We start from the raw sequence: 21,690 nt of genomic DNA, 5'->3' as shown, positions 1-21,690 counted from the left end.
CCAATTGTTCTATATGTCTGCTACCCTGACCGCATTCACACATCATTGGCTATTAGTATGCAGCTTGTGGGCGCTGTCAATGGGATATAAGCACCATTCCCCATGTCTGCAATAGCTAGACCAGATTCTGAGGTATGATGAGCAGGGGTCCAGGCACTTCGCCTGACAAACGCCGGGCTTAGCCCTGCCGGGCCTAGCCCTGAGGGGCCTAACTGGGCATGGCCCTGTGTAAGGTAGGGTGAGCAGGGGACCACTTGCAACTAACCTTCGGCACCAATCAGGCATGGAGAGGTCTGTGCAAATGCCCAGCCCTTTAGCAATCTCGATCTGCAAAACCTTCAACTCCTAATTCTCATGGCTCCCAGAAGCCCTAGCCCATATGCAAATGAGGCGAGTTCCTATCAGCATCCTTGTTCTGCTTGATTTTATCAAAGTGACTGCCTGATTAGTGAAAGGGTATTTATTCTCAGAGGTTTGCTTCAAAGGCGATAATGCAGTAAATAGACAACATTATTCTTTGTAAGTTGATATTGTCTCCTGGATCCTACTCCAGTAACCCTTTTTCTACCTTTACAAATGTCTTCCGTAAGTGGTGCTCAGCAGAAAATGGAGTATAATAACAGTTGACATTTTTTATTTTCTGTTCTATTTTCAAAAACCCTCCGTAGCTGTATTTAAAGCGCAAACACCCCATAAATAACTTGCAATGAGTATTCCATGTCTAAAAGGCAGAGGAGCTGTCATACAACATTAACTGACAATCAAGGAAACCTTGAGGTGAACCAAAAAATGTCCAGAACATTTATTGGTTCAATAATTCAGTTTTGAGGTGAATTAGTAAAAAGTTCCAAAGTTGCTCCAGGTGAGGCTTGAACTCACAACCTCGGCATTGCTCACTGCATGTACTGCTGTATAAGTACCGCGCGCTAACCGATTGCGCCACTGGAGCTGCTGTGCTTTGGTTTTCGACATGAAACTACACCCACAAACACACACACAAGTGTACAAAAGCACCCACAAGCTCTGGCATTGTCTTTTTAGCTGACACCAAATTATGGGTGCCTTGTAGTGCCCATATTGTGCCACTGGAGCTTACCTTTTAGCCTGATATACACTTTGCCACTGATGTTCAGCCAATGGTGCAGTCAAATGTCCCTTCTACATTTTTGTCATGCTGCAGGCAGTGCCACTGGAGCCAGCATGATGCTCTTCCTCATATTCAACATGTGTCAATTGAAACACCTCCCAATGTCATCTTGGCGATGCCTATAAACACCCCAGGACTTTGATGAATTTTTCTCAACAGCAAGTGAGGCAGTTTTCCTGCAAACGGCTGGATGTACCTCAACAAGGAACGCATTGTGGTTCTATTTTGAAGATGTTTGTGTTATTACCTGTAAAGACTTGAATGCCTAAAATAATCCCTGTAGACGAGGTGGCCGAGTGGTTAAGGCGATGGACTGCTAATCTACTGTACACGCGTGGTTTCGAATCCCACCTTTGTCGATTTAAACTTTTGAAATCTTTTTTAAACATCTGCATTGCTCTAAGCACCATTGCCATTGGCTTTCAAAGAACATACAGACAAAAGTGAAAATATGCATGTTAGTTGATTAAGAAGGACACAAACAAGGTTGTCGTGTTACTGGCAGGAATGCAATCTGCTGTGCTTGACTACCCTTTGAGCCAGAATCCGGATAGAAATTTAAAAAAGCAAAGGTAATATCCATATTGTCTCTCTGCTGCCATGTACATGTTTTTTTCAACTTTCACGCATCACATCTCCTCATTAGTCACCCTAAAATTGCACGGAATACGCACAAATTAGCTGCTCCTCAAAAAATCGGCCAGAAAAAAACAGGTCAAATCACAATCATATACATACATTCTCACACACCCTTCAAATATGTCTACCCAGTAAACATCATGTTGTGTGCTCGTTGTGTTGCTGTTATGTGTCGTACCCTGAGGGGCTCTGTAGCTCAGTGGCAGAGCACTGGTCTTGTAAACCAGGGGTCGTGAGTTCGATCCTCATCAGGGCCTCCAAATGGTAATTTTCTTGAACATTGTTGAATAGGAACTGATATTGCACATTGTACCTGTGCAACCTTTTACCTATGGATTCGGGCCTATAACAAAGCCACAAGCACAAGGTGTCTGAATAGTCTGTGGGGAAGGTCGGCTTTCTGGACCTAATTTCTTCAAGAAAAAGACCTTGATAATTTTGTGATGACAGATGCAGATGATCACGGTGAAGCCCTTACTCTATTGAACAGTACAGCGGTTCTGGGTTGCACGCCTTTCTCTATTTTCAGGGACGTTGATGTGGCAAAATTTAATTGGAAAAGGGTTATTGCCATCACTCACTATTTAAATTCAATGACATCACAGGAAGCAGCAGCATCTGAACTTTGATCTTGGCTGGAAACGTTGAATGATGCCAAACACTGGGAAACTGGAGCTTGCGTTATGCTGGTTTTACTACTAATGGTGTGCCATACGGAAGCTCAAGCACCTTCCTCTGGATTAGTGTTGTGAACCCTCCAGGAGCTCTTGTTATATTTTTCTGAACTTCAACTTGATGTGTTTATCTATCAATGGCCGGGTAAGGAAGAACGAGTCAACGATCTTGTTTCTATTATGACAAACATGATCTATTTTTCACTGACTTTGCACCACCATTGTTTTATCTCTTCTTTAAGCATGGGACTCGAGCACCGTTCCCAAACAGACGAGGTGGCCGAGTGGTTAAGGCGATGGACTGCTAATCCATTGTGCTCTGCACGCGTGGGTTCGAATCCCACCTTCGTCTTATTTTTTCTTTATAGTCTGCATTTAAACATAGACCATAGAAAAAGACCTTGATAATCTTGTGATGACAGATGCAGATGATCACGGTGAAGCCCTTACTCTATTGAACAGTACAGCGGTTCTGGGTTGCACGCCTTTCTCTATTTTCAGGGACGTTGATGTGGCAAAATTTAATTGGAAAAGGGTTATTGCCATCACTCAATATTTAAATTCAATGACATCACAGGAAGCAGCAGCATCTGAACTTTGATCTTGGCTGGAAACGTTGAATGATGCCAAACACTGGGAAACTGGAGCTTGCGTTATGCTGGTTTTACTACTAATGGTGTGCCATACGGAAGCTCAAGCACCTTCCTCTGGATTAGTGTTGTGAACCCTCCAGGAGCTCTTGTTATATTTTTCTGAACTTCAACTTGATGTGTTTATCTATCAATGGCCGGGTAAGGAAGAACGAGTCAACGATCTTGTTTCTATTATGACAAACATGATCTATTTTTCACTGACTTTGCACCACCATTGTTTTATCTCTTCTTTAAGCATGGGACTCGAGCACTGTTCCCAAACAGACGAGGTGGCCGAGTGGTTAAGGCGATGGACTGCTAATCCATTGTGCTCTGCACGCGTGGGTTCGAATCCCACCTTCGTCGTATTTTTTCTTTATAGTCTGCATTTAAACATAGACCAAAGTCTTTCAACCTCCCTGTGAAAGACAGGAATGAGTACAGATATGGAAATAGAGATGTAAAAATAAGTTCATTGGTGCAGGCGGAGAATGAAATTAGTCAAAGACTTTCCTCGTAGGTTTCCATTCTTTACTATTATAGGAGCCAAAATCAGCGCAGTTAGTAAACTCCCAAGCTTACATCCCAAATTCTTTTTTCTTTTAGTTGTCTGCCTTTTACATGTTCCTTTTGCCATCATTCTGACCTGCTATCTAAACTCATGAACCTGTTCAGCATTGTACTCAATACATACATACCCGTAAAAGTACATACTCAAACGCATACCGACAATGTATCACCAACATAAGCACACACGCTTTCGCAAATCAGATGTATGATGACGTACTTCACACATGCAGAGATATAACAGCCATTTTTACACAACCAGAAATTCATATACCTGGAGATCTACCTAGGTAAAACCCATGGTTTCTTTGCACTTTCTGTTGTTGGCTGTGAGCAAGCAGCAGGTGGCCTTGTAGCTCAGTGGCAGAGCACTGGTCTCGTAAACCAGGGGTCATGAGTTCAAACCTCATCAGGGCCTCGGGCGGATTATTTTCAAAAAGCACGGGGAAGAGAAGCCAGAGTTGCACCATCTACAGAGAACCTTTTATGACGGGATGCATCCTCATAATTGAAGTCTTCCACAGAAGGAGTGAAATAGAGTTCGAGAGGAAGGCCTAATGTTTTCAGGCAAAGACTGACAAAAACCTTGCAATGTCGCATGTAGCTGCTTTGGTGAAAAGACTGTTCAAGTTCACAATGCAACGGAGGGGTGTTCCCCATCTCCATACAATCATCTCTTTGATAATGTAAACGTGCCAGGCGTGTTGAAAGACAAAGACAGACACAACCGCACATACCAGTTGAAGAAAGACAGCCAGCAAACACATTTGTATAGAGGTAAGCAAGCCTCAATTAGAGATGTGAGTCCCTCCGTTTCTGCGGGAGTCCACAAGTTTAATAAAAAATGAACACATATCTTTCATGTTCTAATGATTACCAATCTTTCTGATTAGCTCTGCATAGCTCCAATGGCTATGTGTGTGTGTGTGTGTGTATGTGCCCGTGTGTGTAGGGGAAGGGGTCGGTAGATGTGTTCACGCAGAGCAAGTTGCATACATCGCCAACAGCCATTCTCTCCTGCTCCTGTGCATCCAGTTCGGAAGCGAACCCACCCAATTGTTCTATATGTCTGCTACCCTGACCGCATTCACACATCATTGGCTATTAGTATGCAGCTTGTGGGCGCTGTCAATGGGATATAAGCACCATTCCCCATGTCTGCAATAGCTAGACCAGATTCTGAGGTATGATGAGCAGGGGTCCAGGCACTTCGCCTGACAAACGCCGGGCTTAGCCCTGCCGGGCCTAGCCCTGAGGGGCCTAACTGGGCATGGCCCTGTGTAAGGTAGGGTGAGCAGGGGACCACTTGCAACTAACCTTCGGCACCAATCAGGCATGGAGAGGTCTGTGCAAATGCCCAGCCCTTTAGCAATCTCGATCTGCAAAACCTTCAACTCCTAATTCTCATGGCTCCCAGAAGCCCTAGCCCATATGCAAATGAGGCGAGTTCCTATCAGCATCCTTGTTCTGCTTGATTTTATCAAAGTGACTGCCTGATTAGTGAAAGGGTATTTATTCTCAGAGGTTTGCTTCAAAGGCGATAATGCAGTAAATAGACAACATTATTCTTTGTAAGTTGATATTGTCTCCTGGATCCTACTCCAGTAACCCTTTTTCTACCTTTACAAATGTCTTCCGTAAGTGGTGCTCAGCAGAAAATGGAGTATAATAACAGTTGACATTTTTTATTTTCTGTTCTATTTTCAAAAACCCTCCGTAGCTGTATTTAAAGCGCAAACACCCCATAAATAACTTGCAATGAGTATTCCATGTCTAAAAGGCAGAGGAGCTGTCATACAACATTAACTGACAATCAAGGAAACCTTGAGGTGAACCAAAAAATGTCCAGAACATTTATTGGTTCAATAATTCAGTTTTGAGGTGAATTAGTAAAAAGTTCCAAAGTTGCTCCAGGTGAGGCTTGAACTCACAACCTCGGCATTGCTCACTGCATGTACTGCTGTATAAGTACCGCGCGCTAACCGATTGCGCCACTGGAGCTGCTGTGCTTTGGTTTTCGACATGAAACTACACCCACAAACACACACACAAGTGTACAAAAGCACCCACAAGCTCTGGCATTGTCTTTTTAGCTGACACCAAATTATGGGTGCCTTGTAGTGCCCATATTGTGCCACTGGAGCTTACCTTTTAGCCTGATATACACTTTGCCACTGATGTTCAGCCAATGGTGCAGTCAAATGTCCCTTCTACATTTTTGTCATGCTGCAGGCAGTGCCACTGGAGCCAGCATGATGCTCTTCCTCATATTCAACACGTGTCAATTGAAACACCTCCCAATGTCATCTTGGCGATGCCTATAAACACCCCAGGACTTTGATGAATTTTTCTCAACAGCAAGTGAGGCAGTTTTCCTGCAAACGGCTGGATGTACCTCAACAAGGAACGCATTGTGGTTCTATTTTGAAGATGTTTGTGTTATTACCTGTAAAGACTTGAATGCCTAAATTAATCCCTGTAGACGAGGTGGCCGAGTGGTTAAGGCGATGGACTGCTAATCTACTGTACACGCGTGGTTTCGAATCCCACCTTTGTCGATTTAAACTTTTGAAATCTTTTTTAAACATCTGCATTGCTCTAAGCACCATTGCCATTGGCTTTCAAAGAACATACAGACAAAAGTGAAAATATGCATGTTAGTTGATTAAGAAGGACACAAACAAGGTTGTCGTGTTACTGGCAGGAATGCAATCTGCTGTGCTTGACTACCCTTTGAGCCAGAATCCGGATAGAAATTTAAAAAAGCAAAGGTAATATCCATATTGTCTCTCTGCTGCCATGTACATGTTTTTTTCAACTTTCACGCATCACATCTCCTCATTAGTCACCCTAAAATTGCACGGAATACGCACAAATTAGCTGCTCCTCAAAAAATCGGCCAGAAAAAAACAGGTCAAATCACAATCATATACATACATTCTCACACACCCTTCAAATATGTCTACCCAGTAAACATCATGTTGTGTGCTCGTTGTGTTGCTGTTATGTGTCGTACCCTGAGGGGCTCTGTAGCTCAGTGGCAGAGCACTGGTCTTGTAAACCAGGGGTCGTGAGTTCGATCCTCATCAGGGCCTCCAAATGGTAATTTTCTTGAACATTGTTGAATAGGAACTGATATTGCACATTGTACCTGTGCAACCTTTTACCAATGGATTCGGGCCTATAACAAAGCCACAAGCACAAGGTGTCTGAATAGTCTGTGGGGAAGGTCGGCTTTCTGGACCTAATTTCTTCAAGAAAAAGACCTTGATAATTTTGTGATGACAGATGCAGATGATCACGGTGAAGCCCTTACTCTATTGAACAGTACAGCGGTTCTGGGTTGCACGCCTTTCTCTATTTTCAGGGACGTTGATGTGGCAAAATTTAATTGGAAAAGGGTTATTGCCATCACTCACTATTTAAATTCAATGACATCACAGGAAGCAGCAGCATCTGAACTTTGATCTTGGCTGGAAACGTTGAATGATGCCAAACACTGGGAAACTGGAGCTTGCGTTATGCTGGTTTTACTACTAATGGTGTGCCATACGGAAGCTCAAGCACCTTCCTCTGGATTAGTGTTGTGAACCCTCCAGGAGCTCTTGTTATATTTTTCTGAACTTCAACTTGATGTGTTTATCTATCAATGGCCGGGTAAGGAAGAACGAGTCAACGATCTTGTTTCTATTATGACAAACATGATCTATTTTTCACTGACTTTGCACCACCATTGTTTTATCTCTTCTTTAAGCATGGGACTCGAGCACCGTTCCCAAACAGACGAGGTGGCCGAGTGGTTAAGGCGATGGACTACTAATCCATTGTGCTCTGCACGCGTGGGTTCGAATCCCACCTTCGTCGTATTTTTTCTTTATAGTCTGCATTTAAACATAGACCATAGAAAAAGACCTTGATAATCTTGTGATGACAGATGCAGATGATCACGGTGAAGCCCTTACTCTATTGAACAGTACAGCGGTTCTGGGTTGCACGCCTTTCTCTATTTTCAGGGACGTTGATGTGGCAAAATTTAATTGGAAAAGGGTTATTGCCATCACTCAATATTTAAATTCAATGACATCACAGGAAGCAGCAGCATCTGAACTTTGATCTTGGCTGGAAACGTTGAATGATGCCAAACACTGGGAAACTGGAGCTTGCGTTATGCTGGTTTTACTACTAATGGTGTGCCATACGGAAGCTCAAGCACCTTCCTCTGGATTAGTGTTGTGAACCCTCCAGGAGCTCTTGTTATATTTTTCTGAACTTCAACTTGATGTGTTTATCTATCAATGGCCGGGTAAGGAAGAACGAGTCAACGATCTTGTTTCTATTATGACAAACATGATCTATTTTTCACTGACTTTGCACCACCATTGTTTTATCTCTTCTTTAAGCATGGGACTCGAGCACTGTTCCCAAACAGACGAGGTGGCCGAGTGGTTAAGGCGATGGACTGCTAATCCATTGTGCTCTGCACGCGTGGGTTCGAATCCCACCTTCGTCGTATTTTTTCTTTATAGTCTGCATTTAAACATAGACCAAAGTCTTTCAACCTCCCTGTGAAAGACAGGAATGAGTACAGATATGGAAATAGAGATGTAAAAATAAGTTCATTGGTGCAGGCGGAGAATGAAATTAGTCAAAGACTTTCCTCGTAGGTTTCCATTCTTTACTATTATAGGAGCCAAAATCAGCGCAGTTAGTAAACTCCCAAGCTTACATCCCAAATTCTTTTTTCTTTTAGTTGTCTGCCTTTTACATGTTCCTTTTGCCATCATTCTGACCTGCTATCTAAACTCATGAACCTGTTCAGCATTGTACTCAATACATACATACCCGTAAAAGTACATACTCAAACGCATACCGACAATGTATCACCAACATAAGCACACACGCTTTCGCAAATCAGATGTATGATGACGTACTGAACACATGCAGAGATATAACAGCCATTTTTACACAACCAGAAATTCATATACCTGGAGATCTACCTAGGTAAAACCCATGGTTTCTTTGCACTTTCTGTTGTTGGCTGTGAGCAAGCAGCAGGTGGCCTTGTAGCTCAGTGGCAGAGCACTGGTCTCGTAAACCAGGGGTCATGAGTTCAAACCTCATCAGGGCCTCGGGCGGATTATTTTCAAAAAGCACGGGGAAGAGAAGCCAGAGTTGCACCATCTACAGAGAACCTTTTATGACGGGATGCATCCTCATAATTGAAGTCTTCCACAGAAGGAGTGAAATAGAGTTCGAGAGGAAGGCCTAATGTTTTCAGGCAAAGACTGACAAAAACCTTGCAATGTCGCATGTAGCTGCTTTGGTGAAAAGACTGTTCAAGTTCACAATGCAACGGAGGGGTGTTCCCCATCTCCATACAATCATCTCTTTGATAATGTAAACGTGCCAGGCGTGTTGAAAGACAAAGACAGACACAACCGCACATACCAGTTGAAGAAAGACAGCCAGCAAACACATTTGTATAGAGGTAAGCAAGCCTCAATTAGAGATGTGAGTCCCTCCGTTTCTGCGGGAGTCCACAAGTTTAATAAAAAATGAACACATATCTTTCATGTTCTAATGATTACCAATCTTTCTGATTAGCTCTGCATAGCTCCAATGGCTATGTGTGTGTGTGTGTGTGTATGTGCCCGTGTGTGTAGGGGAAGGGGTCGGTAGATGTGTTCACGCAGAGCAAGTTGCATACATCGCCAACAGCCATTCTCTCCTGCTCCTGTGCATCCAGTTCGGAAGCGAACCCACCCAATTGTTCTATATGTCTGCTACCCTGACCGCATTCACACATCATTGGCTATTAGTATGCAGCTTGTGGGCGCTGTCAATGGGATATAAGCACCATTCCCCATGTCTGCAATAGCTAGACCAGATTCTGAGGTATGATGAGCAGGGGTCCAGGCACTTCGCCTGACAAACGCCGGGCTTAGCCCTGCCGGGCCTAGCCCTGAGGGGCCTAACTGGGCATGGCCCTGTGTAAGGTAGGGTGAGCAGGGGACCACTTGCAACTAACCTTCGGCACCAATCAGGCATGGAGAGGTCTGTGCAAATGCCCAGCCCTTTAGCAATCTCGATCTGCAAAACCTTCAACTCCTAATTCTCATGGCTCCCAGAAGCCCTAGCCCATATGCAAATGAGGCGAGTTCCTATCAGCATCCTTGTTCTGCTTGATTTTATCAAAGTGACTGCCTGATTAGTGAAAGGGTATTTATTCTCAGAGGTTTGCTTCAAAGGCGATAATGCAGTAAATAGACAACATTATTCTTTGTAAGTTGATATTGTCTCCTGGATCCTACTCCAGTAACCCTTTTTCTACCTTTACAAATGTCTTCCGTAAGTGGTGCTCAGCAGAAAATGGAGTATAATAACAGTTGACATTTTTTATTTTCTGTTCTATTTTCAAAAACCCTCCGTAGCTGTATTTAAAGCGCAAACACCCCATAAATAACTTGCAATGAGTATTCCATGTCTAAAAGGCAGAGGAGCTGTCATACAACATTAACTGACAATCAAGGAAACCTTGAGGTGAACCAAAAAATGTCCAGAACATTTATTGGTTCAATAATTCAGTTTTGAGGTGAATTAGTAAAAAGTTCCAAAGTTGCTCCAGGTGAGGCTTGAACTCACAACCTCGGCATTGCTCACTGCATGTACTGCTGTATAAGTACCGCGCGCTAACCGATTGCGCCACTGGAGCTGCTGTGCTTTGGTTTTCGACATGAAACTACACCCACAAACACACACACAAGTGTACAAAAGCACCCACAAGCTCTGGCATTGTCTTTTTAGCTGACACCAAATTATGGGTGCCTTGTAGTGCCCATATTGTGCCACTGGAGCTTACCTTTTAGCCTGATATACACTTTGCCACTGATGTTCAGCCAATGGTGCAGTCAAATGTCCCTTCTACATTTTTGTCATGCTGCAGGCAGTGCCACTGGAGCCAGCATGATGCTCTTCCTCATATTCAACACGTGTCAATTGAAACACCTCCCAATGTCATCTTGGCGATGCCTATAAACACCCCAGGACTTTGATGAATTTTTCTCAACAGCAAGTGAGGCAGTTTTCCTGCAAACGGCTGGATGTACCTCAACAAGGAACGCATTGTGGTTCTATTTTGAAGATGTTTGTGTTATTACCTGTAAAGACTTGAATGCCTAAAATAATTCCTGTAGACGAGGTGGCCGAGTGGTTAAGGCGATGGACTGCTAATCTACTGTACACGCGTGGTTTCGAATCCCACCTTTGTCGATTTAAACTTTTGAAATCTTTTTTAAACATCTGCATTGCTCTAAGCACCATTGCCATTGGCTTTCAAAGAACATACAGACAAAAGTGAAAATATGCATGTTAGTTGATTAAGAAGGACACAAACAAGGTTGTCGTGTTACTGGCAGGAATGCAATCTGCTGTGCTTGACTACCCTTTGAGCCAGAATCCGGATAGAAATTTAAAAAAGCAAAGGTAATATCCATATTGTCTCTCTGCTGCCATGTACATGTTTTTTTCAACTTTCACGCATCACATCTCCTCATTAGTCACCCTAAAATTGCACGGAATACGCACAAATTAGCTGCTCCTCAAAAAATCGGCCAGAAAAAAACAGGTCAAATCACAATCATATACATACATTCTCACACACCCTTCAAATATGTCTACCCAGTAAACATCATGTTGTGTGCTCGTTGTGTTGCTGTTATGTGTCGTACCCTGAGGGGCTCTGTAGCTCAGTGGCAGAGCACTGGTCTTGTAAACCAGGGGTCGTGAGTTCGATCCTCATCAGGGCCTCCAAATGGTAATTTTCTTGAACATTGTTGAATAGGAACTGATATTGCACATTGTACCTGTGCAACCTTTTACCAATGGATTCGGGCCTATAACAAAGCCACAAGCACAAGGTGTCTGAATAGTCTGTGGGGAAGGTCGGCTTTCTGGACCTAATTTCTTCAAGAAAAAGACCTTGATAATTTTGTGATGACAGATGCAGATGATCACGGTGAAGCCCTTACTCTATTGAACAGTACAGCGGTTCTGGGTTGCACGCCTTTCTCTATTTTCAGGGACGTTGATGTGGCAAAATTTAATTGGAAAAGGGTTATTGCCATCACTCACTATTTAAATTCAATGACATCACAGGAAGCAGCAGCATCTGAACTTTGATCTTGGCTGGAAACGTTGAATGATGCCAAACACTGGGAAACTGGAGCTTGCGTTATGCTGGTTTTACTACTAATGGTGTGCCATACGGAAGCTCAAGCACCTTCCTCTGGATTAGTGTTGTGAACCCTCCAGGAGCTCTTGTTATATTTTTCTGAACTTCAACTTGATGTGTTTATCTATCAATGGCCGGGTAAGGAAGAACGAGTCAACGATCTTGTTTCTATTATGACAAACATGATCTATTTTTCACTGACTTTGCACCACCATTGTTTTATCTCTTCTTTAAGCATGGGACTCGAGCACCGTTCCCAAACAGACGAGGTGGCCGAGTGGTTAAGGCGATGGACTGCTAATCCATTGTGCTCTGCACGCGTGGGTTCGAATCCCACCTTCGTCGTATTTTTTCTTTATAGTCTGCATTTAAACATAGACCAAAGTCTTTCAACCTCCCTGTGAAAGACAGGAATGAGTACAGATATGGAAATAGAGATGTAAAAATAAGTTCATTGGTGCAGGCGGAGAATGAAATTAGTCAAAGACTTTCCTCGTAGGTTTCCATTCTTTACTATTATAGGAGCCAAAATCAGCGCAGTTAGTAAACTCCCAAGCTTACATCCCAAATTCTTTTTTCTTTTAGTTGTCTGCCTTTTACATGTTCCTTTTGCCATCATTCTGACCTGCTATCTAAACTCATGAACCTGTTCAGCATTGTACTCAATACATACATACCCGTAAAAGTACATACTCAAACGCATACCGACAATGTATCACCAACATAAGCACACACGCTTTCGCAAATCAGATGTATGATGACGTACTGAACACATGCAGAGATATACAGCCATTTTTACACAACCAGAAATTCATATACCTGGAGATCTACCTAGGTAAAACCCATGGTTTCTTTGCACTTTCTGTTGTTGGCTGTGAGCAAGCAGCAGGTGGCCTTGTAGCTCAGTGGCAGAGCACTGGTCTCGTAAACCAGGGGTCATGAGTTCAAACCTCATCAGGGCCTCGGGCGGATTATTCTCAAAAAGCACGGGGAAGAGAAGCCAGAGTTGCACCATCTACAGAGAACCTTTTATGACGGGATGCATCCTCATAATTGAAGTCTTCCACAGAAGGAGTGAAATAGAGTTCGAGAGGAAGGCCTAATGTTTTCAGGCAAAGACTGACAAAAACCTTGCAATGTCGCATGTAGCTGCTTTGGTGAAAAGACTGTTCAAGTTCACAATGCAACGGAGGGGTGTTCCCCATCTCCATACAATCATCTCTTTGATAATGTAAACGTGCCAGGCGTGTTGAAAGACAAAGACAGACACAACCGCACATACCAGTTGAAGAAAGACAGCCAGCAAACACATTTGTATAGAGGTAAGCAAGCCTCAATTAGAGATGTGAGTCCCTCCGTTTCTGCGGGAGTCCACAAGTTTAATGAAAAATGAACACATATCTTTCATGTTCTAATGATTACCAATCTTTCTGATTAGCTCTGCATAGCTCCAATGGCTATGTGTGTGTGTGTGTGTGTATGTGCCCGTGTGTGTAGGGGAAGGGGTCGGTAGATGTGTCCACGCAGAGCAAGTTGCATACATCGCCAACAGCCATTCTCTCCTGTTCCTGTGCATCCAGTTCGGAAGCGAACCCACCCAATTGTTCTATATGTCTGCTACCCTGACCGCATTCACACATCATTGGCTATTAGTATGCAGCTTGTGGGCGCTGTCAATGGGATATAAGCACCATTCCCCATGTCTGCAATAGCTAGACCAGATTCTGAGGTATGATGAGCAGGGGTCCAGGCACTTCGCCTGACGAACGCCGGGCTTAGCCCTGCCGGGCCTAGCCCTGAGGGGCCTAACTGGGCATGGCCCTGTGTAAGGTAGGGTGAGCAGGGGACCACTTGCAACTAACCTTCGGCACCAATCAGGCATGGAGAGGTCTGTGCAAATGCCCAGCCCTTTAGCAATCTCGATCTGCAAAACCTTCAACTCCTAATTCTCATGGCTCCCAGAAGCCCTAGCCCATATGCAAATGAGGCGAGTTCCTATCAGCATCCTTGTTCTGCTTGATTTTATCAAAGTGACTGCCTGATTAGTGAAAGGGTATTTATTCTCAGAGGTTTGCTTCAAAGGCGATAATGCAGTAAATAGACAACATTATTCTTTGTAAGTTGATATTGTCTCCTGGATCCTACTCCAGTAACCCTTTTTCTACCTTTACAAATGTCTTCCGTAAGTGGTGCTCAGCAGAAAATGGAGTATAATAACAGTTGACATTTTTTATTTTCTGTTCTATTTTCAAAAACCCTCCGTAGCTGTATTTAAAGCGCAAACACCCCATAAATAACTTGCAATGAGTATTCCATGTCTAAAAGGCAGAGGAGCTGTCATACAACATTAACTGACAATCAAGGAAACCTTGAGGTGAACCAAAAAATGTCCAGAACATTTATTGGTTCAATAATTCAGTTTTGAGGTGAATTAGTAAAAAGTTCCAAAGTTGCTCCAGGTGAGGCTTGAACTCACAACCTCGGCATTGCTCACTGCATGTACTGCTGTATAAGTACCGCGCGCTAACCGATTGCCCCACTGGAGCTGCTGTGTTTTGGTTTTCGACATGAAACTACACCCACAAACACACACACAAGTGTACAAAAGCACCCACAAGCTCTGGCATTGTCTTTTTAGCTGACACCAAATTATGGGTGCCTTGTAGTGCCCATATTGTGCCACTGGAGCTTACCTTTTAGCCTGATATACACTTTGCCACTGATGTTCAGCCAATGGTGCAGTCAAATGTCCCTTCTACATTTTTGTCATGCTGCAGGCAGTGCCACTGGAGCCAGCATGATGCTCTTCCTCATATTCAACACGTGTCAATTGAAACACCTCCCAATGTCATCTTGGCGATGCCTATAAACACCCCAGGACTTTGATGAATTTTTCTCAACAGCAAGTGAGGCAGTTTTCCTGCAAACGGCTGGATGTACCTCAACAAGGAACGCATTGTGGTTCTATTTTGAAGATGTTTGTGTTATTACCTGTAAAGACTTGAATGCCTAACATAATCCCTGTAGACGAGGTGGCCGAGTGGTTAAGGCGATGGACTGCTAATCTACTGTACACGCGTGGTTTCGAATCCCACCTTTGTCGATTTTAACTTTTGAAATCTTTTTTAAACATCTGCATTGCTCTAAGCACCATTGCCATTGGCTTTCAAAGAACATACAGACAAAAGTGAAAATATGCATGTTAGTTGATTAAGAAGGACACAAACAAGGTTGTCGTGTTACTGGCAGGAATGCAATCTGCTGTGCTTGACTACCCTTTGAGCCAGAATCCGGATAGAAATTTAAAAAAGCAAAGGTAATATCCATATTGTCTCTCTGCTGCCATGTACATGTTTTTTTCAACTTTCACGCATCACATCTCCTCATTAGTCACCCTAAAATTGCACGGAATACGCACAAATTAGCTGCTCCTCAAAAAATCGGCCAGAAAAAAACAGGTCAAATCACAATCATATACATACATTCTCACACACCCTTCAAATATGTCTACCCAGTAAACATCATGTTGTGTGCTCGTTGTGTTGCTGTTATGCGTCATAACCTGAGGGGCTCTGTAGCTCAGTGGCAGAGCACTGGTCTTGTAAACCAGGGGTCGTGAGTTCGATCCTCATCAGGGCCTCCAAATGGTAATTTTCTTGAACATTGTTGAATAGGAACTGATATTGCACATTGTACCTGTGCAACCTTTTACCAATGGATTCGGGCCTATAACAAAGCCACAAGCGCAAGGTGTCTGAATAGTCTGTGGGGAAGGTCGGCTTTCTGGACCTAATTTCTTCAAGAAAAAGACCTTGATAATCTTGTGATGACAGATGCAGATGATCACGGTGAAGCCCTTACTCTATTGAACAGTACAGCGGTTCTGGGTTGCACGCCTTTCTCTATTTTCAGGGACGTTGATGTGGCAAAATTTAATTGGAAAAGGGTTATTGCCATCACTCACTATTTAAATTCAATGACATCACAGGAAGCAGCAGCATCTGAACTTTGATCTTGGCTGGAAACGTTGAATGATGCCAAACACTGGGAAACTGGAGCTTGCGTTATGCTGGTTTTACTACTAATGGTGTGCCATACGGAAGCTCAAGCACCTTCCTCTGGATTAGTGTTGTGAACCCTCCAGGAGCTCTTGTTATATTTTTCTGAACTTCAACTTGATGTGTTTATCTATCAATGGCCGGGTAAGGAAGAACGAGTCAACGATCTTGTTTCTATTATGACAAACATGATCTATTTTTCACTGACTTTGCACCACCATTGTTTTATCTCTTCTTTAAGCATGGGACTCGAGCACCGTTCCCAAACAGACGAGGTGGCCGAGTGGTTAAGGCGATGGACTGCTAATCCATTGTGCTCTGCACGCGTGGGTTCGAATCCCACCTTCGTCGTATTTTTTCTTTATAGTCTGCATTTAAACATAGACCAAAGTCTTTCAACCTCCCTGTGAAAGACAGGAATGAGTACAGATATGGAAATAGAGATGTAAAAATAAGTTCATTGGTGCAGGCGGAGAATGAAATTAGTCAAAGACTTTCCTCGTAGGTTTCCATTCTTTACTATTATAGGAGCCAAAATCAGCGCAGTTAGTAAACTCCCAAGCTTACATCCCAAATTCTTTTTTCTTTTAGTTGTCTGCCTTTTACATGTTCCTTTTGCCATCATTCTGACCTGCTATCTAAACTCATGAACCTGTTCAGCATTGTACTCAATACATACATACCCGTAAAAGTACATACTCAAACGCATACCGACAATGTATCACCAACATAAGCACACACGCTTTCGCAAATCAGATGTATGATGACGTACTGAACACATGCAGAGATATAACAGCCATTTTTACACAACCAGAAATTCATATACCTGGAGATCTACCTAGGTAAAACCCATGGTTTCTTTGCACTTTCTGTTGTTGGCTGTGAGCAAGCAGCAGGTGGCCTTGTAGCTCAGTGGCAGAGCACTGGTCTCGTAAACCAGGGGTCATGAGTTCAAACCTCATCAGGGCCTCGGGCGGATTATTTTCAAAAAGCACGGGGAAGAGAAGCCAGAGTTGCACCATCTACAGAGAACCTTTTATGACGGGATGCATCCTCATAATTGAAGTCTTCCACAGAAGGAGTGAAATAGAGTTCGAGAGGAAGGCCTAATGTTTTCAGGCAAAGACTGACAAAAACCTTGCAATGTCGCATGTAGCTGCTTTGGTGAAAAGACTGTTCAAGTTCACAATGCAACGGAGGGGTGTTCCCCATCTCCATACAATCATCTCTTTGATAATGTAAACGTGCCAGGCGTGTTGAAAGACAAAGACAGACACAACCGCACATACCAGTTGAAGAAAGACAGCCAGCAAACACATTTGTATAGAGGTAAGCAAGCCTCAATTAGAGATGTGAGTCCCTCCGTTTCTGCGGGAGTCCACAAGTTTAATAAAAAATGAACACATATCTTTCATGTTCTAATGATTACCAATCTTTCTGATTAGCTCTGCATAGCTCCAATGGCTATGTGTGTGTGTGTGTGTGTATGTGCCCGTGTGTGTAGGGGAAGGGGTCGGTAGATGTGTTCACGCAGAGCAAGTTGCATACATCGCCAACAGCCATTCTCTCCTGCTCCTGTGCATCCAGTTCGGAAGCGAACCCACCCAATTGTTCTATATGTCTGCTACCCTGACCGCATTCACACATCATTGGCTATTAGTATGCAGCTTGTGGGCGCTGTCAATGGGATATAAGCACCATTCCCCATGTCTGCAATAGCTAGACCAGATTCTGAGGTATGATGAGCAGGGGTCCAGGCACTTCGCCTGACAAACGCCGGGCTTAGCCCTGCCGGGCCTAGCCCTGAGGGGCCTAACTGGGCATGGCCCTGTGTAAGGTAGGGTGAGCAGGGGACCACTTGCAACTAACCTTCGGCACCAATCAGGCATGGAGAGGTCTGTGCAAATGCCCAGCCCTTTAGCAATCTCGATCTGCAAAACCTTCAACTCCTAATTCTCATGGCTCCCAGAAGCCCTAGCCCATATGCAAATGAGGCGAGTTCCTATCAGCATCCTTGTTCTGCTTGATTTTATCAAAGTGACTGCCTGATTAGTGAAAGGGTATTTATTCTCAGAGGTTTGCTTCAAAGGCGATAATGCAGTAAATAGACAACATTATTCTTTGTAAGTTGATATTGTCTCCTGGATCCTACTCCAGTAACCCTTTTTCTACCTTTACAAATGTCTTCCGTAAGTGGTGCTCAGCAGAAAATGGAGTATAATAACAGTTGACATTTTTTATTTTCTGTTCTATTTTCAAAAACCCTCCGTAGCTGTATTTAAAGCGCAAACACCCCATAAATAACTTGCAATGAGTATTCCATGTCTAAAAGGCAGAGGAGCTGTCATACAACATTAACTGACAATCAAGGAAACCTTGAGGTGAACCAAAAAATGTCCAGAACATTTATTGGTTCAATAATTCAGTTTTGAGGTGAATTAGTAAAAAGTTCCAAAGTTGCTCCAGGTGAGGCTTGAACTCACAACCTCGGCATTGCTCACTGCATGTACTGCTGTATAAGTACCGCGCGCTAACCGATTGCGCCACTGGAGCTGCTGTGTTTTGGTTTTCAACATGAAACTACACCCACAAACACACACACAAGTGTACAAAAGCACCCACAAGCTCTGGCATTGTCTTTTTAGCTGACACCAAATTATGGGTGCCTTGTAGTGCCCATATTGTGCCACTGGAGCTTACCTTTTAGCCTGATATACACTTTGCCACTGATGTTCAGCCAATGGTGCAGTCAAATGTCCCTTCTACATTTTTGTCATGCTGCAGGCAGTGCCACTGGAGCCAGCATGATGCTCTTCCTCATATTCAACACGTGTCAATTGAAACACCTCCCAATGTCATCTTGGCGATGCCTATAAACACCCCAGGACTTTGATGTATTTTTCTCAACAGCAAGTGAGGCAGTTTTCCTGCAAACGGCTGGATGTACCTCAACAAGGAACGCATTGTGGTTCTATTTTGAAGATGTTTGTGTTATTACCTGTAAAGACTTGAATGCCTAAAATAATCCCTGTAGACGAGGTGGCCGAGTGGTTAAGGCGATGGACTGCTAATCTACTGTACACGCGTGGTTTCGAATCCCACCTTTGTCGATTTAAACTTTTGAAATCTTTTTTAAACATCTGCATTGCTCTAAGCACCATTGCCATTGGCTTTCAAAGAACATACAGACAAAAGTGAAAATATGCATGTTAGTTGATTAAGAAGGACACAAACAAGGTTGTCGTGTTACTGGCAGGAATGCAATCTGCTGTGCTTGACTACCCTTTGAGCCAGAATCCGGATAGAAATTTAAAAAAGCAAAGGTAATATCCATATTGTCTCTCTGCTGCCATGTACATGTTTTTTTCAACTTTCACGCATCACATCTCCTCATTAGTCACCCTAAAATTGCACGGAATACGCACAAATTAGCTGCTCCTCAAAAAATCGGCCAGAAAAAAACAGGTCAAATCACAATCATATACATACATTCTCACACACCCTTCAAATATGTCTACCCAGTAAACATCATGTTGTGTGCTCGTTGTGTTGCTGTTATGTGTCGTACCCTGAGGGGCTCTGTAGCTCAGTGGCAGAGCACTGGTCTTGTAAACCAGGGGTCGTGAGTTCGATCCTCATCAGGGCCTCCAAATGGTAATTTTCTTGAACATTGTTGAATAGGAACTGATATTGCACATTGTACCTGTGCAACCTTTTACCAATGGATTCGGGCCTATAACAAAGCCACAAGCACAAGGTGTCTGAATAGTCTGTGGGGAAGGTCGGCTTTCTGGACCTAATTTCTTCAAGAAAAAGACCTTGATAATTTTGTGATGACAGATGCAGATGATCACGGTGAAGCCCTTACTCTATTGAACAGTACAGCGGTTCTGGGTTGCACGCCTTTCTCTATTTTCAGGGACGTTGATGTGGCAAAATTTAATTGGAAAAGGGTTATTGCCATCACTCACTATTTAAATTCAATGACATCACAGGAAGCAGCAGCATCTGAACTTTGATCTTGGCTGGAAACGTTGAATGATGCCAAACACTGGGAAACTGGAGCTTGCGTTATGCTGGTTTTACTACTAATGGTGTGCCATACGGAAGCTCAAGCACCTTCCTCTGGATTAGTGTTGTGAACCCTCCAGGAGCTCTTGTTATATTTTTCTGAACTTCAACTTGATGTGTTTATCTATCAATGGCCGGGTAAGGAAGAACGAGTCAACGATCTTGTTTCTATTATGACAAACATGATCTATTTTTCACTGACTTTGCACCACCATTGTTTTATCTCTTCTTTAAGCATGGGACTCGAGCACCGTTCCCAAACAGACGAGGTGGCCGAGTGGTTAAGGCGATGGACTGCTAATCCATTGTGCTCTGCACGCGTGGGTTCGAATCCCACCTTCGTCGTATTTTTTCTTTATAGTCTGCATTTAAACATAGACCAAAGTCTTTCAACCTCCCTGTGAAAGACAGGAATGAGTACAGATATGGAAATAGGGATGTAAAAATAAGTTCATTGGTGCAGGCGGAGAATGAAATTAGTCAAAGACTTTCCTCGTAGGTTTCCATTCTTTACTATTATAGGAGCCAAAATCAGCGCAGTTAGTAAACTCCCAAGCTTACATCCCAAATTCTTTTTTCTTTTAGTTGTCTGCCTTTTACATGTTCCTTTTGCCATCATTCTGACCTGCTATCTAAACTCATGAACCTGTTCAGCATTGTACTCAATACATACATACCCGTAAAAGTACATACTCAAACGCATACCGACAATGTATCACCAACATAAGCACACACGCTTTCGCAAATCAGATGTATGATGACGTACTGAACACATGCAGAGATATACAGCCATTTTTACACAACCAGAAATTCATATACCTGGAGATCTACCTAGGTAAAACCCATGGTTTCTTTGCACTTTCTGTTGTTGGCTGTGAGCAAGCAGCAGGTGGCCTTGTAGCTCAGTGGCAGAGCACTGGTCTCGTAAACCAGGGGTCATGAGTTCAAACCTCATCAGGGCCTCGGGCGGATTATTTTCAAAAAGCACGGGGAAGAGAAGCCAGAGTTGCACCATCTACAGAGAACCTTTTATGACGGGATGCATCCTCATAATTGAAGTCTTCCACAGAAGGAGTGAAATAGAGTTCGAGAGGAAGGCCTAATGTTTTCAGGCAAAGACTGACAAAAACCTTGCAATGTCGCATGTAGCTGCTTTGGTGAAAAGACTGTTCATGTTCACAATGCAACGGAGGGGTGTTCCCCATCTCCATACAATCATCTCTTTGATAATGTAAACGTGCCAGGCGTGTTGAAAGACAAAGACAGACACAACCGCACATACCAGTTGAAGAAAGACAGCCAGCAAACACATTTGTATAGAGGTAAGCAAGCCTCAATTAGAGATGTGAGTCCCTCCGTTTCTGCGGGAGTCCACAAGTTTAATAAAAAATGAACACATATCTTTCATGTTCTAATGATTACCAATCTTTCTGATTAGCTCTGCATAGCTCCAATGGCTATGTGTGTGTGTGTGTGTGTATGTGCCCGTGTGTGTAGGGGAAGGGGTCGGTAGATGTGTCCACGCAGAGCAAGTTGCATACATCGCCAACAGCCATTCTCTCCTGTTCCTGTGCATCCAGTTCGGAAGCGAACCCACCCAATTGTTCTATATGTCTGCTACCCTGACCGCATTCACACATCATTGGCTATTAGTATGCAGCTTGTGGGCGCT

General features: G+C 43.4%; 27 non-coding genes across 27 annotated transcripts; 22 read left to right on the top strand and 5 right to left on the bottom strand.

The window, feature by feature from the left end:
* Nucleotides 1-854: 854 nt before the first annotated feature.
* On the bottom strand, nucleotides 855-949 carry TRNAI-UAU (transfer RNA isoleucine (anticodon UAU)). Its single transcript has 2 exons — nucleotides 912-949; nucleotides 855-890 (listed from the first exon to the last, which is right to left on the bottom strand). It is a non-coding gene; the product is annotated as a tRNA-Ile (tRNA).
* Nucleotides 950-1,429: 480 nt separating this feature from the next.
* TRNAS-GCU (transfer RNA serine (anticodon GCU)) lies at nucleotides 1,430-1,506 on the top strand. The gene has a single exon. It is a non-coding gene; the product is annotated as a tRNA-Ser (tRNA).
* A 465-nt stretch (nucleotides 1,507-1,971) lies between these two features.
* On the top strand, nucleotides 1,972-2,043 carry TRNAT-UGU (transfer RNA threonine (anticodon UGU)). Its single transcript has one exon. It is a non-coding gene; the product is annotated as a tRNA-Thr (tRNA).
* Nucleotides 2,044-2,730: 687 nt separating this feature from the next.
* On the top strand, nucleotides 2,731-2,812 carry TRNAS-GCU (transfer RNA serine (anticodon GCU)). Its single transcript has one exon. It is a non-coding gene; the product is annotated as a tRNA-Ser (tRNA).
* A 564-nt stretch (nucleotides 2,813-3,376) lies between these two features.
* Nucleotides 3,377-3,458, top strand: TRNAS-GCU (transfer RNA serine (anticodon GCU)). The gene has a single exon. It is a non-coding gene; the product is annotated as a tRNA-Ser (tRNA).
* Nucleotides 3,459-4,005: 547 nt separating this feature from the next.
* On the top strand, nucleotides 4,006-4,077 carry TRNAT-CGU (transfer RNA threonine (anticodon CGU)). Its single transcript has one exon. It is a non-coding gene; the product is annotated as a tRNA-Thr (tRNA).
* A 1,488-nt stretch (nucleotides 4,078-5,565) lies between these two features.
* Nucleotides 5,566-5,660, bottom strand: TRNAI-UAU (transfer RNA isoleucine (anticodon UAU)). Its single transcript has 2 exons — nucleotides 5,623-5,660; nucleotides 5,566-5,601 (listed from the first exon to the last, which is right to left on the bottom strand). It is a non-coding gene; the product is annotated as a tRNA-Ile (tRNA).
* A 480-nt stretch (nucleotides 5,661-6,140) lies between these two features.
* TRNAS-GCU (transfer RNA serine (anticodon GCU)) lies at nucleotides 6,141-6,217 on the top strand. The gene has a single exon. It is a non-coding gene; the product is annotated as a tRNA-Ser (tRNA).
* A 465-nt stretch (nucleotides 6,218-6,682) lies between these two features.
* Nucleotides 6,683-6,754, top strand: TRNAT-UGU (transfer RNA threonine (anticodon UGU)). Its single transcript has one exon. It is a non-coding gene; the product is annotated as a tRNA-Thr (tRNA).
* Nucleotides 6,755-7,441: 687 nt separating this feature from the next.
* TRNAS-ACU (transfer RNA serine (anticodon ACU)) lies at nucleotides 7,442-7,523 on the top strand. Its single transcript has one exon. It is a non-coding gene; the product is annotated as a tRNA-Ser (tRNA).
* A 564-nt stretch (nucleotides 7,524-8,087) lies between these two features.
* On the top strand, nucleotides 8,088-8,169 carry TRNAS-GCU (transfer RNA serine (anticodon GCU)). Its single transcript has one exon. It is a non-coding gene; the product is annotated as a tRNA-Ser (tRNA).
* Nucleotides 8,170-8,716: 547 nt separating this feature from the next.
* TRNAT-CGU (transfer RNA threonine (anticodon CGU)) lies at nucleotides 8,717-8,788 on the top strand. Its single transcript has one exon. It is a non-coding gene; the product is annotated as a tRNA-Thr (tRNA).
* A 1,488-nt stretch (nucleotides 8,789-10,276) lies between these two features.
* Nucleotides 10,277-10,371, bottom strand: TRNAI-UAU (transfer RNA isoleucine (anticodon UAU)). The gene is made up of 2 exons: nucleotides 10,334-10,371; nucleotides 10,277-10,312 (listed from the first exon to the last, which is right to left on the bottom strand). It is a non-coding gene; the product is annotated as a tRNA-Ile (tRNA).
* A 480-nt stretch (nucleotides 10,372-10,851) lies between these two features.
* On the top strand, nucleotides 10,852-10,928 carry TRNAS-GCU (transfer RNA serine (anticodon GCU)). The gene has a single exon. It is a non-coding gene; the product is annotated as a tRNA-Ser (tRNA).
* Nucleotides 10,929-11,393: 465 nt separating this feature from the next.
* Nucleotides 11,394-11,465, top strand: TRNAT-UGU (transfer RNA threonine (anticodon UGU)). Its single transcript has one exon. It is a non-coding gene; the product is annotated as a tRNA-Thr (tRNA).
* A 687-nt stretch (nucleotides 11,466-12,152) lies between these two features.
* TRNAS-GCU (transfer RNA serine (anticodon GCU)) lies at nucleotides 12,153-12,234 on the top strand. Its single transcript has one exon. It is a non-coding gene; the product is annotated as a tRNA-Ser (tRNA).
* Nucleotides 12,235-12,780: 546 nt separating this feature from the next.
* Nucleotides 12,781-12,852, top strand: TRNAT-CGU (transfer RNA threonine (anticodon CGU)). Its single transcript has one exon. It is a non-coding gene; the product is annotated as a tRNA-Thr (tRNA).
* Nucleotides 12,853-14,340: 1,488 nt separating this feature from the next.
* On the bottom strand, nucleotides 14,341-14,435 carry TRNAI-UAU (transfer RNA isoleucine (anticodon UAU)). The gene is made up of 2 exons: nucleotides 14,398-14,435; nucleotides 14,341-14,376 (listed from the first exon to the last, which is right to left on the bottom strand). It is a non-coding gene; the product is annotated as a tRNA-Ile (tRNA).
* A 480-nt stretch (nucleotides 14,436-14,915) lies between these two features.
* On the top strand, nucleotides 14,916-14,992 carry TRNAS-GCU (transfer RNA serine (anticodon GCU)). Its single transcript has one exon. It is a non-coding gene; the product is annotated as a tRNA-Ser (tRNA).
* Nucleotides 14,993-15,457: 465 nt separating this feature from the next.
* TRNAT-UGU (transfer RNA threonine (anticodon UGU)) lies at nucleotides 15,458-15,529 on the top strand. The gene has a single exon. It is a non-coding gene; the product is annotated as a tRNA-Thr (tRNA).
* Nucleotides 15,530-16,216: 687 nt separating this feature from the next.
* Nucleotides 16,217-16,298, top strand: TRNAS-GCU (transfer RNA serine (anticodon GCU)). The gene has a single exon. It is a non-coding gene; the product is annotated as a tRNA-Ser (tRNA).
* A 547-nt stretch (nucleotides 16,299-16,845) lies between these two features.
* Nucleotides 16,846-16,917, top strand: TRNAT-CGU (transfer RNA threonine (anticodon CGU)). Its single transcript has one exon. It is a non-coding gene; the product is annotated as a tRNA-Thr (tRNA).
* Nucleotides 16,918-18,405: 1,488 nt separating this feature from the next.
* TRNAI-UAU (transfer RNA isoleucine (anticodon UAU)) lies at nucleotides 18,406-18,500 on the bottom strand. Its single transcript has 2 exons — nucleotides 18,463-18,500; nucleotides 18,406-18,441 (listed from the first exon to the last, which is right to left on the bottom strand). It is a non-coding gene; the product is annotated as a tRNA-Ile (tRNA).
* A 480-nt stretch (nucleotides 18,501-18,980) lies between these two features.
* On the top strand, nucleotides 18,981-19,057 carry TRNAS-GCU (transfer RNA serine (anticodon GCU)). The gene has a single exon. It is a non-coding gene; the product is annotated as a tRNA-Ser (tRNA).
* A 465-nt stretch (nucleotides 19,058-19,522) lies between these two features.
* TRNAT-UGU (transfer RNA threonine (anticodon UGU)) lies at nucleotides 19,523-19,594 on the top strand. The gene has a single exon. It is a non-coding gene; the product is annotated as a tRNA-Thr (tRNA).
* A 687-nt stretch (nucleotides 19,595-20,281) lies between these two features.
* TRNAS-GCU (transfer RNA serine (anticodon GCU)) lies at nucleotides 20,282-20,363 on the top strand. The gene has a single exon. It is a non-coding gene; the product is annotated as a tRNA-Ser (tRNA).
* A 546-nt stretch (nucleotides 20,364-20,909) lies between these two features.
* On the top strand, nucleotides 20,910-20,981 carry TRNAT-CGU (transfer RNA threonine (anticodon CGU)). The gene has a single exon. It is a non-coding gene; the product is annotated as a tRNA-Thr (tRNA).
* The last annotated feature ends 709 nt before the right edge of the window (nucleotides 20,982-21,690 follow it).

The sequence above is a fragment of the Ambystoma mexicanum genome, unplaced genomic scaffold, assembly GCF_040938575.1.
Source record: "Ambystoma mexicanum isolate Mex_15411 unplaced genomic scaffold, UKY_AmexF1_1 Mex_scaf46, whole genome shotgun sequence".
Classification (NCBI taxonomy): Eukaryota; Metazoa; Chordata; class Amphibia; order Caudata; family Ambystomatidae; genus Ambystoma; species Ambystoma mexicanum.
The sequence above is the reverse complement of the archived record's forward strand: the minus strand, read 5'-3'. Positions and strand labels throughout refer to the sequence as shown.